Consider the following 17,500-nt stretch of genomic DNA (forward strand, 5'->3'; position numbering starts at 1 on the left):
CATAAAATATTGACGCTTTGCCCGGAACACCCTAAGCGAGACCAAAATCCAAAATTTACACCCCTAAGCGAGACGACGAGCATCCCCGTCTGTTTCATATGGGAGCCCCCCCCCCCCCCCCCCCCCCCCCCGGGAGGAATTACTTCTCTTACATTAACAATCTCTAGGCTTTAACTAATTGACTGTAGGAACAATATTAGTGGCACTACATGTTAGCGGCCGTTCCCAAGCCAGCAAGGAAGCCGTGAAAAACTAGTAATGATCTGAGCTGGTTAGTGAGGTTATAACATCCATTCTAAACGAGTTAAAAGGTCAGAGCCCGCTTGGAAAAACGCTTAAGTGCACCACAATAACTACAACTCACCTCGCCGTACTAGTTTTGTTTCGAAGGAAGAAATCTCATCATGAGATTACACGGTAAAGTGTGTACACTAAAGGGAAAAAAAGGAATTTCTTCCTTTTTCGCCTTTGGCACTCAAAACTGCGACATTATCTGCATGTTTTGGTTTGCTATATTGATAACGGTAGAAAATATTTTGCCTCCCGCGTTTGATATTGAAGCCATCATTAACTCCATTCTGTAGTGGCAATATTGAGAGCAACATCTGCTCTTGCTTCCTTAACCATCCCAACGCACTTTAACCATTTAATGTCTTATTTCAAAAGAATGATGAAGGATTGTCTTTCAGTAGATCGAAGACAAAACTAACAGCTGTGCTAGGGCCGGGGCCGAAGGTGTGTTGAAAAATAACTTAGAACAATTGGCTTTATTATGACATCTGCGGGAAATGTGTTAGCCTTTGTTGCCCTTTCTTCAAAAAACACAATCAGCTGTAGCGGCCTGCCGAGTTAAAACCTTTCTTCATTCGTCTTAGTTACTGGTTCTGATTAGTCGAGAAAGCGCACTGTTCGCCAGGAGTGTCATTAGAATGAATATCTCTATTGCACAGTGCTATAAAACCAATTGTGACACATCGACATAGAAGAATGTGCTCCATATTAAATATGAATGCTATGGTAGCCCGCGCACTGAGCCATATTTTGGTCGTGTGACAAATCGGGGCCTAGAGGGAGAGGGGACAAAGAAAGGATGGAGACTCCCCCGTTTTGCACTCGCCCCCGGCCATTTAGTAACATAGCTAAGACCTAAAATCCCGTTCCTCGGTCTTTCTTTGCCTCAAAACTCAACGAAACGCTTGGTACGCAGCCTAATACCATGGCATTATATTATCATTATCTTTAAATAACTGGTGACGGAATTCCACACTGATAAAAGATTGTCAAAAATCAGTACAAATCACTTTAGACAAAGTATTATCAAGTTTCCACTGTTCTGATGTCTCAGTATTGCTCAAATAAGTCGTAATCCGTTTATGCTTACACTATAATGAACAAAGTTCCAATTTCAGGGAGAGGCAAATTTTCCCGCGTGCTCTGCGAAGTACTACTAAATGATATTTTCACTAAATCTTGTTTTAAGAGCTCTCAAAAACCAAAATCTCAGGCACCGGTGTCAAAGCGACGTACCCAGATTTATATCGATCAGGCCCCGGTTGTTTAAAAGGACCTTGGTCCATGGACCCCTTTATGGACCCGGTCCATGAACTACCCCTGTGGACCACCCCTCATTCTGTAAATTCAATACGTTTTATAAGCAGAACTAGATGCTTCTGTGAAGCATACACTGGCTTGCCTGTGGTACGTGCTACAGAAAATCAGAAGGCACTGAATTGTGTGGTATTGAAATACAGCATTCCAGTCTCTGAAGAATAACAAATGAAAGAGAAGCGAGAAACATTGGCTTCTGGGCTGACATGTTGATAATTTTCAAGTTCCCTCACAACTTCTTTTCACCACAAGTGTGCCCTATGAGCATCCGAAAATTTTGTAATACTAAACTTCACTGAAGTCAAGACCAGTTTCGCGGGGTTAGTGTTGGGATGGGAGACCAAAACAATAAACCCCTCATGGCAAACAGAAACATCTGACCGAAAATACTATTAACGCTAACAAATGCGAACTCAGCAAGGTACAGATTCTGTTAGCTTGCTTTATGCAAAACAAATATTGATGAAAAAGCAAATAAATATTGATACACAGTTTTCAGAAAGAGCAGAAGGAAGTTTCTCGGACGGTCGATCGAGAATAAAATATTTACGACATGAAAACAACATTAATTTTGAACCGTGAATATAGAATATAAAAAGTTACGATCAGCGACAAACATTTTGAGAGATTTTTGCTACGTTCAAGTAAATTGCAAAATCGAAAGTGACATGGCCGGAATTCAGCGGGCGTCGTGATTAAGTTACCGCGGCATGTTTACTCGCCAAACAGTGAAGCATCTGTGTCAAATGATGGCAAGATACCGGGTTTTTGTAAGTTTCTTTTTCTGTCAAGTGTCAAGTTTGACAATGAAATGAGCGAAGTCAAAACAAAGATCACAATCGCCCAACTCTTGTTTATGCAAAGTCAAAATTTACTCTCCAAGACGCGTACGATGTTATTTATCACCAGGTAATTCCATCATTTTGGAAATAGCAGCTGCTTTATTATTCATCTGCGTCACAAGTTTTCACTGATTTTGGGCCTCATTTTCTTGAAACTCAAGCACGCTTCCAACAGGCCTGTGAACACTTTCTGCTTACAGAGCAATACTAAAAAACTTCTGCAATATGACATTTGAACCTTAAGCTCAAAAATTCAATACACAACATGATATTATAATTCACAAAGGCAGAAAATACTACAGAATCCTTTTCCAGCGAAAATTTTATTGAAACAAACAACATATTTGCTCTTAGAGGCGAAAACCTCTTCCTATTTCATTGCGTGCGTGAAGACAAAAAACTCAATTGTGTCAAATTACCATGTACTTCAGGTAAATACTGCTCACGTTGATTTCGTCTCGACGGGCGATAGATTGTTGTCGAAGTCCAGTACTCGTCGCTTTTGAGATTCATGCCTAGTTTATCCAACTGACTTTCCATTATTGAGCTCCATAAGGGTAAATTTTGTTTGAGGATCCACTAAAACGCCATTTGCGTTGCATGACTTTCGACGCCATTGCAGGCTAAGTTGATGATTCTACTGTGTCCACCAGAGAAATCTACGCAGTTCCACTACCCTCTCGATCCTAAGAAAATACGCGCAAAAGGCTCTATACACAAAGGCAACACTTACCAGGGGAGTGACAGGCAAGACTTTTACCGACACGGAAAAAAAAAAAACAAAAAAAAAAAAAAAAAAAAAGAAAACAAAAAAAATAAACGTAGACCTCGACTGGGTTTGCCCATAGGCAACCCAGTAAAAATCTTTAGACGAAAGATAGAATTGATCCTTGCACTTACCTGGAAAATTTAAGCAGGAGCACTTAACTAGGAGCAAACAACTCCCATACTCAGGGCTTTAAAGCCCCAAACTCTTCAAATATTGAGAATTGATAGAGATGGGATGACAGGAGACATCATAACACTTGTGACGTCATTTGTGGAGTCTCCTAGATTATCCAGGAGAGCTGACAGCCCTGCATACTAAGCCTACGTCACGATATTTTTAAAGACCAGTCTAAAAATAGATCTTATATAGGCTCCTGCCTTTTCTGCAAAAAGACAGAGACAATGCCGGTTTCTTGTGATATGTCATCGGGCTCCTGAGTGTCATTAGCGGGAAATTCAATCCACACAATAAATCGCGGTTTGTGAAAACGACGTGACAGGAATATAGGGCTGTTGTTTGCTCCTAGTTATGGCCTACTGATTTAAGCAATATACAAAAATTTGGTTTTATCAACAGAGTTGATAATGTAAATTGGCCACCATACAGAGATTCTTAAAGCTGACGTTTCGAGCGTTAGCAACTTCGTCAGAGCGAATCGAGGAATTGTGGGTTACGTGTAGAATTTATAGTAGAGTAGGAGCTACGCTATTGGTGGTGACATGGCAACGTGAAAAATAGGAATATATTAGTTAAATGAAAAGCGTTCGTTAATACCGTGAGGATTAAGGGTGCTGATTTGGAAGATGAATTTTTGTTCCAGATTCTTGCGGCTTTCCATCGTACCTAGATGTAGGGAAAGGCCGCAGATAGCCATGTGTTTTTGGAGTGGTTAGGGAGATTAAAATGGCGAGCGACTGGAAAGCCGCAAGAATCTGGAACAAAAATTCATCTTCCAAATCGGCAGCCTTAATCCTCACGGTATTAACGAACGCTTTTCATTTAACTAGTATATTCCTATTTTTCACGTTTCCCGGCCATGTTACCACCAATAGCGTAGCTCCTACTCTACTATAAATACTACACAACCCACAATAGACCTTTTTACCGATACGGCGGCCATTTTGATTTCTATTGTTTCGAATAGCCATTATGGGATGCCCAGGGGGCAAATACATATTAATTTGCCCCCTGGGCATCCCATAATGTCTTTCGAAACAATAGAAATCAAAATGGCCGCCGTATCGGTAAAAAGGTCTATTCCTCGATTCGCTCTGACGAAGGTATAACGCTCGAAACGTCAGCTTTTAGAATTACTGTACGGTGGCCAATTTACATTATCAACTCCGTTGATCAAACCAAATTTTTGTATACTACTTCCCCACCGACGCAGCAACGCACCAGGGTTCCAATCCCTTGAAACCGCCTGAATTTTTCAGGTGTTATAATTGGAGACAATTCAGCTTTAATTGTCCAGATAAGTGTGAAGATCACTTCCTTCTTTCGTCTAAAGATTTTTCTGCTTGTAACTTTGCAAAATGAGAGGTGGTCCGCAAGGGTATTCCATGGGCCGGGTCCATAGGGGTGGTCCACGGATCTGGAGTCCATGTTTTGTATACGTCCTGTGGATAGCGGTATCCACCGGATAAATCACTATCCATTGGATCGCGCAATTGGTCTCGCTATGACTATCCACTGGATAGTGACTTATCCGGCGGATACCGCTATCCACCGTTTGAACAACTGGCCCCAGAAGAAGAAAAAGCGAAGCACATTTTACACCGCCGCAAGTCCCTTATGACCACGTTTCTAAAGTCGTGATTTTGTCGAAATGTTTTCCATGCACTTTGTTGTTGAATTTGTTGGATTTCCTTTGAGGATGAGTTGTTTTGGTGAACAAGGAAAAAACATCCAAAATGTTTTTACAGGCTAAGCGAGAATTTATCTGCGGATTTCCGTTCGGTCTGGCAAGAATAGTACTGACCTTGAACTTGATGACAAAAACATTGCTATTTTTTTTCAGGAAACCGATTGAAATTCCCTGGGAAAGTCGCTAGTAAAGGCATTTTAAGTAACATTAAGTTCTTAGGTAGATTGTTGACTTAATTACCGCCGAAACATTTTATGTTTTTGCATTACTGGTGTCAGGGCCCATTTTTTGCCCAAATTAGGCTCGTTTTCCAAATTATACCACTTTTTCTTAAAATTATTCCTTTTGCAAAATAAGTGAAATAAGTCCAAAAAATGTATCATTTTCTTTAATTATGCAAAACGCAACTACCTAATAATGTACTATGAAAAATAAACTATGCGCACTTACATACACACTCACTATTCTCATGCAGAGGTTATCAGCGCTTATTATACTGTAGAATCACGCTGAGCACTTTTTTGGTGAGAAAAGCTCCTCCGTGTCTTAAGGCAACGGTCTCTGGCAATGTTTGCTGGCTCTAGTCCCTCGTTTCTCCCAGGGAGATGCAAGTTATCGGGCAGCGTGGCTGACGCCATTGTGCAAACTTGCAAATGAGAGATATTGGGACCAACGTCATCTACAGACTATCGCCCTCCTAGGGAGGCCATCAGCACTCTGTTAGTAAGCCGCGAATGCGGCTAAAACATTCAACAAAAATGGTCTCAGGCTTATCTATATATACCGATTATTATACTTTTAAAAAGCAGCAGAAAGTTATTGTCAAAAATTATGCAAGCACTATCTATAAAAGCCTACTCAATAAGGACCTTTAGATCGGAGGACGAATACGAGAACGAGTTTCCGTTCTGAGCACGCGCGCTTCGAAAAATGTCAGCCTCCAGACCTAATGCGCATGCTCGTCGTCCGATCTAAAGGTTCGTAATAATTCAGCGGGTCTGGAAAGTAGTTTTGTCAAGTTAAAATTCCCAATGTAGGCCGCAGTCATCTGTTAAGATTATATTTTTAATTAATTAATTAATTAATTAATTAATGAGGAATTAAAGTTTGACAACACAAAACGCAACACACAGAACAAGCCTTGTTTTCAAGAAACGTTTGTGCCGGATCGGATAGCCAAATAGTTTTCTCGCGATGCAAACGACGACTGGTTTTATCTTTTTGTGTTATAGCCGTATTTAAAGATGCTGAAAACTGCCATTCTTGAATAGTGGGCATAAGCGCAGACTCCATCACCGGTACATGCAACAAGAAACCGACTTAACGAGGTCAGGTTCTTTTATCTAACAAAGATATGGAGAACTAGAAATGCTTTTTGCAAAAGTAAGTGCAATTTGTGCAAAACAATATTGGAAGATGAATGGGTGGAAAACAGGAAGAAGGACAGCTTCCTGGTCACGTATCTGACACGCATCAACAGGATACGTGACGAGACCAGGAAACAAAAGTGGAAGTAGATAATCCACGTCCTGTGAAAGAAGCATGACGACAACTGCATGCTGGCTCTAGGTTGGCAGCCGGAGGAAAACGTGCAGTACGACGGCTAACGTCGTCGTGCAAAAGACACTGAACAGAGGAAGGAAACCAAAGGAACTATATAGCTAAAGAGAAAGCAGAGGTATGACGGAAGGCAGATGGAACAGCAGGTTAGAAGACGAGACTTTTGGTCCAATGTGCCTCAAGTTATATGCATTGGCGGCACCAATTTGAGGGACGAGACTCCTACTCCACTTAGTAGTTTTGAACCTTGAGCCCGCAAAGCCCACGAATACTTGGCTTCACATAGGTTTAGATCCGTCACTGCATTGATCTATTGTAGTGCCTTGCCAATCAGGTCAGACAGATCTAATAAGCTTATAGCCGCTTGTGTATTACTGTTTCTCTCAGCCGTACGTCTTGTTTTTCGGTCGATTGCCAAGCCTCCACTTCACAGTGGGCAAAGTATTGATTGATACATGATGTATTTGTCAAGACCATAGGAGCTAAGATGAGGGCAAATTCTCTTTGCTCTGTAGGTTCAGTATGTTTGTCGTAGATAGTCCAGTTAGAGTGTTTGCTTGTGCAGGATTTGTAGACACATTTTGAACACTTTATAGACAGTATCTGTCGCAAGGATTGATCGACATTGGATCGCTTGCTTTTTTTATAATTTAAGCCCTTGTAATCCCTTTGCCGTCATTAAGTCCTTTGGATCTTTTAAGCTTCTTGCTAATGTATTGTGGATTTAGGAGGAGGTTCCAAAGTACAAGTTTCAGCTGGAGGCGCGGCTAGTGCTGGTAGTTTTTAACACTATTAATTAAAGCTCAGGAACATCAGGAATTTTGATCCGGCTGTCCTGATCTCTATTGTATACAGGAGTCGTTGTATGCTTATTCTTGAAGAAATGTGTTTTTCCGACGAGGACGCTCGGAAAGAAATCCGAATGCACCTTTGCAGGAGTCGAACCTATGACTTTCCGATTACTAGTTTGGATGCTCTACAGCTACTACTGAGCTATAGGAGACTCGTGGGGGATGGTGGCTCGGGGATATTCGGGAAAAATCCGAGTGCTCCGTTGAAGGAGTCGCACCTAGCTACGACCTTCCGAATACTAGTTCGGGATGCTCTACCAGTGAGCTATAAATAGAAGACTCGTGCGTGCTAGGTCATTAAAACAGGTTCCGGTAATCACAAATGTCGCGCTACACGGCTAGGAGGTAAATGCTAAATGAGATATATGAAAAGGACATTGGATATCTCGTGTGATAATATTACACGATGTAGATAGAGTAGAAAGTCACCAACGTAATATTCCCATGCACCGTATTTAGGTCTAAGCACCCATTTTGAATGGCGCTGATCAGCCGTGAGTGTTTAGTCAAAGCGCCCATTCCGAATAGCGCTGATCTACAGTATTAATAAAGTCGAGTATCTATTTAAGGTGACTGCATGAACACAGTTTTTATGCACTTATACTTTCATTACTTCCATATTTAAGCATCTTTTGCCTAGAAGCTAAAACTTGGTCAGTGACGAGTAATGTGCTCTGCAGGCTGTTGCCATGGTAACGCGTCTGGATGAAAACAAGGCTTAAAGGATGCAGCATTTGCGTACATAAAATATAGAAATAAAGTACGTTTAAAGGCTGTTATCACAGAATTTCAACTGACAGATTTTTCATAATTCGCTGATGGACGTTTTTTTAGTTTTCCGAAGTTCGTGTCTGTTGTTTGGATAGACAATTCATTTAAAATAGGAACTATCTTAATTCCAAATTTCTGCAAAATCTAGTTACGGGTTTGCGAGAAATTTGGTTTCACGTCCAACAGTTGTTGGTCTAAATTTTTTGGGTGAATGCGCGCGCGCCGCAGTTATTTTCACTTTTAAAGCGACATGACCTTTACAAAACGGAAGCGAATTTACATCGCATTTCCAAGACCATCGTGAGAAGGAGAAAAAAACAGGTCTCGCCAACGTCGCCATACAGTATTTGTTTTGTTTTTGTTTTTCAAATCCGCGTCGTCCTTTACAGAATACCGGTGACCGCAGGAAAACTGTGTTCAGTCACCTTAAATATTATGAAACTTCACATTTGTTTAACGTCTTGCTTCTATGGTCTAGTGGTAAACATTGATTCCTAAGTCGTTTACGGTCCAGGTTCTACAAACCCTGCACAATAGGAATCATCCTTCTCGTCTATCCCAGATAATGCCGTTCTCTTCTAGGACGATATTGTGGAAATTGGTGCATTCTCGCTACATTCTGTAGTTCTCGTGAACTCGTCTCTAACTACTCAGTGCTAGAGCATCCGAAATGGTAATCGGAAAGTCGTAAGTTCGTTTCCCACAAAGGAGCTCTCGGCTTTTTTTCGAGTTTTCCCGACGCACAATCGCAAACATCATTTCTTCATTTCACTAACTAGGGTAAACATTTGACATATCCTTTATGCTATAATCAACGAAACATTATGATTTCACTAAATCTTGTTTAAGAGCTCTCAAAACCAAGACCTCGTGCTTCTGTGTCAGTCGACGTAACAGAGAGAAGAAACAAGAAAGCACACTGTACGCCCCGCACCTAATAGTTAAGAATCACTGATGACCAAATGATGACCTTATAATAGGTATAAGCACTCGGGGACGTATGCAAGGACGGAAAGATAAATCTGGTTTAAATTTTCTTCCGTTAATGCCTTGACAAAATCTGCAGCGTCAGTTTCAAATAGACAGAAGGCACCTTGGGACATTACGTGGATGTTAACACAAACAAACGTCTCAACTCTTCTGCTTTTCAGCCCTTTGTTACTACAAAGCGATACTACCTCATTTTCAACCAGAAGAACATCAATGAAAATAGACTTTAGTTTTCACTGGTGACGTCGAAAATGTAGTCATCTTTTTTCCCGCATGATGTCGAAGCCTATTGATGCATGTCTTAAAATAAGGACAAGTATTACTTGTTACACTTACCAAAGTTGGTTTACTAGAAATGGTAAAGCCACCTAAGTCAATCAAACATTTTGGTTCGACATTTTTGCCATGGTGAGACGGAGAAAGTGCGTCCGAGATTTTCGAGTTCAAAGATCTTGCAAAGTTCGGCAGTCCAAGGTTCGAAATCCAGAGAGATATTTTTAATCCCTTATTCAGTGAAACATCATTTCGTTTCTGATGGGTATTTTCCTTTGAGTTTTCCAAGATCAAAAGTCAGTGTGGATGTAGTTGCATGCAAACCGATTTTTCACCGGTGCTACGTTAAAGAACAGAAATCGTGTACGCACTTCCATCGTTTTCTACAATAAAGCACATGATAGAAACAGTTTAAAAAAAAGTTTATTAAGGCGAAGCTTTAAGACGTTAACAGTACTTGGATGCCAACGAAGCGATAATGGGATGATGAAGTAAAACGAAGCGGTCACCTTGTTTTTTATGTTGCTCTTGGAGCCTTTACTTGGGAACCTAAGTGGAGTGCTGAGTGCTTGTACCACAGTGTGAAAAGAATTTTGTAAGGAAACGTTGTTTTAAATGTAAAACCTTGGAAACATGACCACGAGGTTTGTTATTAAAAACGGTTCAATGTAAATTCAATGCTTTTTTGTGCATATCACCCTGGCATGACATTCCAAAATCTTAAAATAAATTCCAAAGGACAACATGGGGTTATTCGGCTTGTTGCAAAGAAAAGAAGCATGACTTGAACAAGGTTAGTGAGTGCATGACCAGCCTTCCACCAATGTTTCCCCTTCGATTTCCGCTCTCGACTTCATACACGGGTTGTTGTTGACAACCTCGTTCCCAGGGTCCCCTCTCTTCCTCCCTCGAGTTGTAGCAACGGCGACGGCTACGGCAACGACAACACCACAAAGCAAGACTATCATTGGTTAAAAAAAGGAAACATAATCGTGCAGCACGTGCAGCAAGAATTTTTCAGTGCACTTTTTGCCAATGCCGTAGTCCACATAACAACAACGTGAAATCACCAAATTTCAAGCTTTGATGACAACGTGAGCATACAACAGAAAATCGTTCACTTTTTCTCTTCACTTCAGAACCATCCCTATAAATCTAGTTATATGATAGCTTGCCCCTATTCTTCAAGGTGAACAAGATGGTATAATCGAGAAATAGTAACGATAGCCCTAAGATATATTTTGAAGTAACGTTGTAGTTGACGTTGCCGGGCTCCTGCTAAATTCCCTACTTTCTCGAGGTTCGTTTGTTGGTTCTCTCCTCTGCTTTGAGAAGTTTCTCTCTGTTTTTCCCGCTCTCTTCAGAAATCAACCTTGTATATGATCTGGCCTGTTTTTAAGTTAATTTATACCGTCTCTGCAGTTTTGTTTGTACAGAACTGTCGAAATAATTCCTCAATGACGAGCAAACGAAGTAAATGCGACTTATCGTGACAGGCACGTAACGAAATAATTTTTTGGCGGGAAAACAGCTTCCGCGCCGCCTCCACCCCCCACCCCCCTTCCCTCCAATATTTTAACGATGAAAAAAAAATGATAATAGAGCGCATCTCTTTGCAATAATTGGGTTAGAGAGAAGGTGAAATGTTCTTTCTTTAAAATTCTGTTTTCAAGTCGTCAAAACATAAACATGATCTCATGACCTCTTGAAGAGGTTATAGATACTAAGAGAAGGACGATTAAATGAAGCAAGATAGATTTTTCTTTCGTGGTTTGCGATTGGCTAGCAAGAGCTGAGATAAGCCGATTGATCAATAAAGGAGGAATTCAATTCACGGAATCACTGGTAAAATTTGATAACTGGGTGGAAGGAAATCCGCGAATGCTGGCAATGTAGCGGTATAACCTTTTACCTACACATTGTCAAATTCAAACTTTCATACAACAAGATCTGTTTTCTTTTAAAATGGATCCTTTAAAAACGCAATTAAGGGCGATGAAACAAAGCAAACACATGAACATTTGCTACCTTTTGTGGCAACCAAGCCTTACGTCACGGGTGAAAAATGAGAATGCAGATGAAGAGATGTAAGTGCTCGAAGAGATAATCCCATTAACAAATAATTTTCTCTTATACGGTGAATGAACATTCCATTACCTGATATTCGAGTAACAAACCGAAGTTGTACTGAAATAAGTGGCATGGAATTATTGGTTTTAACTTCGGCCAAGAAATAGCTAATTACTTTCCTCTCTCTTAGGATTGCGCTAAAGAGAAAGTCAATCTTGACGTTGCTGAACGCGCAGGGAGCGAAACAAAGTTGTTAAGGACCTTCTGACTTACCTAAAATCTTGTTCCTCGCCTCTAGGGGTCGCAGTTGCCAACTTGTGTCGCATCAATGTCAGTTTGTCTGAGTCTTTTGGTTCCTTTGTTGTTATTCTCAAGAGGAGACAAGGCTTGCAGCAAACAGAAGATCTTCTATCGGGAGGGAAAAGAATGCAGGGAAATCAATGGGAAAGGACATCGGTATTCCTTAATAGCGTAAAGCAACTGTACAATCGTACCTGTCCAATTTTTCCCGCCACTTTGAAAATTAAGTACTGATTTGCATCTGCCAATCATTGGATAAACAGACTACAATCATGCAAATATAATGAGTTTGTAATGTACAATGCACAGAAATGACAGACATTCATGAAATGAAAGCCTTTTAATTCTCCGCGTTAATTTCATTATTTAAGATGCTATGGTCCTGTTTTTCAAAGGTATGGGAATCTTTCGCTCATGATCCATTCATTCTAGAAAGCTGGCCTTTTAAGATGTTTTAAGAAAACAAAAAGGAAAATCGGCATCCCAATCTGGCACCCGAAAAGTATCGAGTTTCCAGAGACGGGCGACAGTTTCGGTGACAGTTTCTCGACATTGCCCAGAAGAAACAAGCTAGTATACTGATGGAATACATTTTGTTATACATTCTGCATTCCCTAAAGAAAACACCAAAAAAGCGTAAACTAAACGATGAAGCCAGGTTTAGACAGTGAAGTAAACACAGGCACATTGATATTGGGACGAGACCGCTTTTCTTTTGGTCAGCACCAAGAACACGGAGAGATAACACCCCTCCCACTCCACCCCCAGAATAGGAGAGTGATGATTAAAACACGCTATCTTTAATATTTAGTTACAGAATTCGCAGAATACATGCTTTAATGTTTCAAGTGAACGTTCCGAATCCGTCGTAGACGAGAGGATCTTTGAACAAAACTGTTAAGCAGTGAAACAACAGCGGTCAAAGCAATACTGAAGTCTGGAAGTAGGTGAACGGAGAAGGGTAAGGACCAGTTAACGCGAGATGAGACGGTATTCCAGAGAAACACTCCGCCCCTCCCCCAGATTCAATGTTGGAGTTCTTCCTGCAAGAAAAGTTACCCTTTTGTTTCCTGGAAAATCCAACAATGATAAGGGAGAGGGGATTCATGGTGAGCAAGAAGACTCCTCAGTTGAAAAATTACCGTCCCCCCCCCCGTTCCCGCCCAACTTGATGATTCCTCAATGCAATTGCAATGTATAAATTAATTTATGTTTGTTTACAAAGCAAGATTTAACACGCAATCGAAATGCTGAGATAGTTTTCGCGGTTGAACTCTGTTATGTCGTCAGAGCCTAGCTAGCCTGCGCGCAGCCGGATCGTAACTCTCAACAAAGACCAAAAACCTAACTGTAGTCCGTCGACTGACTATACCGGTGGTTTATAGTCTGTGTACTACGACGCAGGCTACCCGAGCCTGGCCTTACATGAACATAAGTCAATATGTCTAGCTCACTCCCAGCAAGAGGCTGCTTGAGTTGTTGAGAAATTTGATCCCGGGGTTTCGGGTTTGGTCCCGGGACGAAATCAACATCAGCCGCCACCGTGACACTAGTAATTTTGCAGACAGCTAGCATGACGATTTCCCGGAAAAAGAAGATCGTGTTGTTAAGAATTATAAATGTCATGCTGTGCTCAGCTGCTGCAGTTTTGCAAATTGCAGATCTACCTTTTGCGAAACGGGGCACTTATTTCATTTTGACTCTGAATATTGGTTCAAAAACTATCTCGGCATTGAGTTGAATCTAAGAAAAGTGTTAACGAATGCGAAGAAATAACTAGAATGAAGAGCTCGTTCCGCAAATATCTGGCGAATTAACAAATTCTCTCCGGCGTTCTATTCTCCGTTTAGGGACCTATTTCGGTTATTGCACAAAGAAATCTGACTGTTGTGATACTTGATATTTTCGAATCTTTTCTTACGAATAATTTCAGTAAGCATATTGCGACACCCGAACAAGACCAAACTCTAATTATTACTGAACACAATCAATCAGAAGAGTCTCGGAACAGACAAATTATCGTAATTACAACCCCAATTTTTGAGCGGTTAGCATATACAAAGAAGCCATATGTAACGATAAGGGAGTTGAGTTTGAAGCCCAGAGAATCTATAAAATGATGGACGACAAATTACACAGTGTCGCACACTGTGTAATTTATGTGTATAACTGAAGCGTTGTTTATATATGCCATCGGCCGTATTACTAGAGACGCACAATTCGACTGAGATGGATTATGCGACTCAAAAATAAAAACGGCCATTGTGTTTAGCACAATTTTGGCGCGTTCTCTTTGTTTCTATGGATTTTGTTTACAGCTCGTTGCACGGTAGTAAAATGATCTAAAATATGAAAATTCAAATAATATTTTCTAGCGACCAATCGAGATTCGATTTTTTACAATCGAATTCGATGTTGAATGTCCATGATACAGGTTATGCAAAGCATCAGTGTTCGGTGAATTTTAGCGTGAACCGCGATCAAGCAAAAATGAGGAAAATTTGTGTTACGTTATAATAAATTTATAGAAGCACGAATATTTATATACATACATATGTTGTGTTAAAAAACGGTCCGTGTAAAAAAGCAGCTTTTTTACAATTATATAATTGTAAAAAAGCAGCTTTTTTACAGAAATATATTTTTGTAAAAAAGCAGCTTTTTTATGTAAAAAAGCTGCTTTTTTACAATTATATAATTGTAAAAAAGCTGCTTTCTTATGTAAAAATGCTGCACTTTTACAATTATATATTTGTAAGAAAAGCTGCTTTTGAACAGAAATATCTGTGTGTAGAAAAAAGCAAGTACAGAAGCCGTAAATAATTAAGCAAACCGGCTTTTACAACGGTTACTGTTAATACATTGCATCAAGTAGTGTAAACCATTCGTTGCTTTAGAGTGCTGAGCAGTGCATTCATAATTTATCTTTCTGAAACCGATGGAGAAAGCTTAGAGCTCTTCCTACTGAAATACCGTGGTGATGTGATTTTATGTAGCCTATGTTAGCCATACACATAATTTTTATTGTCGACATCACAATCAGTTTAATTTCAGCGTATAAAATCGAGACAATATTTGGTTCAGATCACAGCGCAAGGTCGCGTGCAAGAAATTTATAATTCAGTTTTGTAAACACACAGTCCAAGCGCTATAACTTTCCAACGATTTATGCTAGTGCCCTGAATTTTTTTATTGGCTTGTGCTAGCCATATGAGTATTATTTTATGATAGAAATCACTTTCCCAAGCCTTTCATAAGTGCCGCATAATGCCAAAAACCGTTTTCTCACATGTCACGCCTTGTAAAGGTGCAGGAAATTTACAATCCAGTTTTGTAAAAAAACGGTCCGACCGCTATAACTTTCCAATGATTAATGCCAGTGTCCTGAATATTTTGTTGCCTTGTACTAGCCGTATAAGTATTATTTCTTGCTAGAAATCACTATTCCTAGCCTTTCATAACTGGCATTAATCGTTGGAAAGTTATAGCGGTCGGACCGTTTCTTTACAAAACTGAATTGTAAATTTCCTGCACCTTTACAAGGTGTGACATGTAAGAAATAGTTTGTCGAATTTCTGCACTTATGAAAGGCTTGGGGAAGTTATTTCTATCATAAAATAATACTGATATGGCTAGCACAAGCCAACAAAATATTGAGGATACTGGCATAAATCGATGGAAAGTTATAGCGGTCGGACCGTTTTTTTACAAAACTGAATTGTAAATTTCCTGCACTTTTACAAGGCGTGACATGTAAGGAAACGGTGTTTCGCATTATGCCGCACTTATGAAAGGCTTGGGAAAGTGATTTCTATCATAAAATAATAGTTATATGACTAACACAATACAACAAAAATATTCAGGGCACTGACGTTAAGCGTTGGAAAGTTATAGCGGTCGGACCGTTTTTTTACAAAACCGAATTGTAAATTTCCTGCCCTTTTACAAGGCGTGACATGTAAGAAACAGTTTGTCGAATTTCTGCACTTATGAAAGGCTTGGTAAAGTGATTTCTATCATAAAGTAATACTGATATGGCTAGCACAAGCCAACAAAATATTGAGGATACTGGCATAAATCGATGGAAAGTTATAGCGGTCGGACCGTTTTTTTACAAAACTGAATTGTAAATTTCCTGCACTTTTACAAGGCGTGACATGTAAGGATACGGTGTTTCGCATTATGCCGCACTTATGAAAGGCTTGGGAAAGTGATTTCTATCATAAAATAATAGTTATATGACTAACACAATACAACAAAAATATTCAGGGCACTGACGTTAAGCGTTGGAAAGTTATAGCGGTCGGACCGTTTTTTTACAAAACCGAATTGTAAATTTCCTGCCCTTTTACAAGGCGTGACATGTAAGAAACAGTTTGTCGAATTTCTGCACTTATGAAAGGCTTGGTAAAGTGATTTCTATCATAAAGTAATACTGATATGGCTAGCACAAGCCAACAAAATATTGAGGATACTGGCATAAATCGATGGAAAGTTATAGCGGTCGGACCGTTTTTTTACAAAACTGAATTGTAAATTTCCTGCACTTTTACAAGGCGTGACATGTAAGGATACGGTGTTTCGCATTATGCCGCACTTATGAAAGGCTTGGGAAAGTGATTTTTAGTAATAAATAATACTTATGCGGCTAGCACGAGAAAACAAAATAGTCAGGACACAGCCATAAATCGTTCGAAAATATATATTTGTAAAATATATATTTGTAAAATAACGGCTTTTTTACGGTCCCGGTTTTTTACGCCACATATATATATATATAGAAACGTGAAAACCTTATCTTTGAGTCGAAGAGTGCTCTACAATCTTGGAGCTTTATAATTACTTGCGTAGGAAAGGAAAAATTAAAAACTTTCCTACGCAAGTAATTAAATAAATATATATATATATATATATATATATATATATATATATATATATATATATATATATATATATGTATATATATAGTACAATGAGTTGTGCTGATTTCTGTTCCCAAATTAACCTTGTCTATTGCAGACAGTACTGTTTCGGCCTTCTGGGCCTCATCAGTGCAGTGCTGATGTCTAGGATGGAGGTTAAGCTATAAAGCCACCCCAGATGTCCCACACATATGGTACATCCATATATCTATATATACGTGCTTCTATGAATTAATTTTAAGTCACTCACCTCGTAAATTCAAAATTCAAAATAGGCTGTTGATTCGGAAAACGAAAATCGTACTTGCAGATATAAACATATTTGTATGCTTATATACAAAGATTACGTGGCACAGATCAGGACTTATTGACCGCGCGGCCATGGGCCGAGCGCGGTTTTTCCTCTGCAATCGGTTTATTACTGGGTTGCCGTATGGCAATCCCAGTCGGAAAATGGGTAGATTTCTCCGTTTTATTATTTTCCGTGTCGGTAAAAGTCTTGCCTGTCACTCCCCTGCTAAGTGGTGTCTTTGTGCATAGAGCCTTCTGCGTGTATTTTCTTAGGGATTAACTTAACTGGCAATGGCGTCGAAAGTCATGTAACGCGAATGGCGTTTTAGTGGATCTTTGAACAAAATATACCCTTATGAAGCTCAATAATGGCAAGTCAATTGGAT

At 39.8% G+C, this 17,500-nt stretch overlaps 1 protein-coding gene and 1 long non-coding RNA gene across 4 annotated transcripts in view; one reads left to right on the plus strand and one right to left on the minus strand.

The window, feature by feature from the left end:
• LOC138051545 (uncharacterized) overlaps window positions 1-17,500 on the minus strand; it is a 141,239-nt gene that overhangs the window by 67,943 nt on the left and 55,796 nt on the right. The window contains exon 1 of one of the 3 annotated variants that reach the window (XM_068897764.1): window positions 11,875-11,998. The exons of 1 other annotated variant lie outside the window; for it this stretch is intronic. The gene's annotated coding sequence lies outside the window, so the exon portion shown is untranslated. Of the gene's footprint in view, window positions 1-9,594; window positions 9,710-11,874; window positions 11,999-17,500 lie in introns of those variants that run through there. One more of the 3 variants, XM_068897765.1, reaches the window with a different exon arrangement.
• The window catches only part of LOC138051549 (uncharacterized), a 35,290-nt gene continuing 29,883 nt past the window's right edge, over window positions 12,094-17,500 (plus strand). The window contains exons 1-2 of the long non-coding RNA XR_011132845.1: window positions 12,094-12,296; window positions 12,713-12,862. This is a non-coding gene — a long non-coding RNA (uncharacterized lncRNA). The remainder of the gene's footprint in view (window positions 12,297-12,712; window positions 12,863-17,500) is intronic.

Source organism: Montipora capricornis, chromosome 6, assembly GCF_036669925.1.
Source record: "Montipora capricornis isolate CH-2021 chromosome 6, ASM3666992v2, whole genome shotgun sequence".
NCBI lineage: Eukaryota > Metazoa > Cnidaria > Anthozoa > Scleractinia > Acroporidae > Montipora > Montipora capricornis.